This window comes from Caloenas nicobarica, chromosome 25, assembly GCF_036013445.1.
Source record: "Caloenas nicobarica isolate bCalNic1 chromosome 25, bCalNic1.hap1, whole genome shotgun sequence".
Lineage (NCBI taxonomy): Eukaryota > Metazoa > Chordata > Aves > Columbiformes > Columbidae > Caloenas > Caloenas nicobarica.
In genome coordinates, this window is record NC_088269.1 from 782,364 (window position 1) to 784,863 (window position 2,500).

Below are 2,500 nucleotides of genomic sequence, written 5' to 3' on the forward strand. Positions count from 1 at the left end.
GGGACAGCGACGGTCACGCGCGCGCGCGCGCGCGCGCCGAGCCCTGCGTTTCGAGCGAGCGGACACGTCCCGCGAGAGCCCCTGCGACGGCCTGGGCGCCCCGCCGTCGCCGCGCTTGAGCCGCGGAGGCTCCGGCTACTCGCGAGCGCTCCTCTGGAAGCGGCTCCCCCCTCTTGCCTACAATAGGAATCTACAAGACCGCCCCCTCGCGCGTCTCCAGGACGCTCTCAGTCTGTTCACCGGGGTGGCGCGCTCGAGCAAGCCGAGTTTTACCATGACGTAACGGGAGGTAGCGACAAAACAGCGACGCCTTAGGTGGCTCCGGGGTGGGGGGGGTGGGGGGGGCGCAGGCGGCGCCGTCTACCAAGCCGCTCTGCACCCGCCAAGCGACCGAGTCCTCGCGGGGATCGGGTAGACATCACGTCGGAGCGCGGCGCAGGCGGCGCCGTCTACCGAGCCGCTCCGGATCGGGAAACGTGGCTGGACTGGACCGGGCCGGACCGGACCGCACCCTTCCGGACCGGACTGGACTGCTCCGGACCGGACCGCACCGGACCGGACCGTTCCGGACCGGACCGGAACAAACCGGACTGGATCGGACAGGACCGGACCGGACCGGACCGGACCGGACCGAACCAGACCGGACCGGACCCGACTGGATCGGTCCGGACTGGACTGGATCGGACCGGACCGCACCGGTCCGGAGTGTTCTGGAGCGGACCGGACCGGACTGGATCGGACCGGAGCGGGCCGGACTGCTCCGGACCGGAGCGGACCGGCCTCCTCACGCGAGACCGAGGCCGAGTGGCGGGGGAAAGGGGTGGATCCCTCGCCGGGCTCGGGGTAGACCTTCACGTCGGAGCGCGGCGCGGCAGGGGTAGACCCTTCGCGCGGGGCTCGGCTAGACCTCACGTCGGAGCGCGGCGCGGAAGGGGCCGTCTTCCAAGCCGCTCCGGACCCGGCAACGCGACTGGACCGGAAGGGACCGGACCGGACCGGAAGGGACCGTTCCGGACCGGACCGGAACAAACCGGACTGGATCGGGAACGGACCGGACCGGATTGGACAGCTCCCGACCGGATTGGACCGAAGCAGACCGGACCGGACTCTACCGGAACGGACCGCACCGGACCGGACTGTTCTGGAGCGGACCGGTCCGGACGTGACCGGACCGGACCGGGCTGTTCCGTTCCGCACCGGACCGGACTGGCGGGGCTCGGGACGGACCCGGTGTCCGGCCGCGCTCGCCGGAGGATAGACCCGGCCTCCTCACGGGAGACCGAGGCCGAGTGGCGGGGGAAAGGGGTAGACCCTTCGCGGGGCTCGGGTAGACGTCACGTCGGAGCGCGGCGCGGATGGGGCCGTCTACCAAGGCGCTCGGGACCCGGAAACGTGACCGGACCGGAAGGGACCCGACCGGACCGGACCGGACACTTCCGGACCGGGCCGGACCGGATTGGGCCGGACCGGACTGGACTATTCCGGACCGGACCGGACCGGGCTGTTCCGGTCCGGAGCGGAGCGGACTGGGCTGGACTGGAGTGGCGGGGCTCGGACGGCCCCGCTGTCCGGCCGCGCTCGCGAGAGGGTAGACTCGGCCTCCTCACCGGAGGGGGGGGGGGGGGGACCGCGGTTGGGGGGGGGAGGGGGGGGCGGGCTGCGCGGCGCCAGGGCGGGAGGGCTGAGCGTCCCAGCCGCTTCGTACGCGGTCCCCCCCGGGCACGTTATCGAGGTTGAAGGGCATGCGATACGGTGGTCGCCCCGTCCCTCTTCTCCCGACCGCAGGGTTCGGCGCTGACGCGTTCTTTCTCTCTGCTGTCTGCTGAGGAGCAGCGACAGAAGCCGAGGGAACGGCAGGAAGCCGGAGCCGGGGGAGGTTGAGGTCGGACGGTGGGTGGGAAAAGGTGGTTCGCCCGGAGGGCGGCAGAGCTGCGCCACGGGCCCCGGCAGCGAGGCGGTCACGGCCCCGCGCCCGTCCCCTTCTTCAGGAAGCGACCGGATGACGGAGGCCGGGAACGGCGGGGCGCTTTGTCCCACGCAGGGGCAGGAGCTGGACGTGACGACCCTCTCGTGGGTGCGGGACGGTGCCCGCGATTCTACGATTCTAGCTTTTGAACCCTCCCGATCCGTGCAGACGCTCTACGAGTCTGCGTCTGGAGCTTTGGGGGTTGCGCGTGTGGGGTGTGGGGTTGGTGGGGTTTTTCTTTCGGCTCGTTTTGGGGTTTGGCTTGGTGGCTTTTTTCCGGCGGGAGGCGGTGGGGTCGGCGTGGTGTCGTCGTGTCCCCCCCCCCGCCAAGGCCGCCGCCGCCGCCATCGTTTCAATTTCTTTTAGCTTTTAAGTTTTTTCGTAAAAGATACCGAGGCGCTTATCTGCCCCCCACTGCCCCCCCCCTCCCCCCCCCGCGCCGGACGGAGGCGTGCTCAACCGCACAGACACACAGACACACAGACACACACAGACACAGACACAGACACAGACACAGACACAGACACAGACACA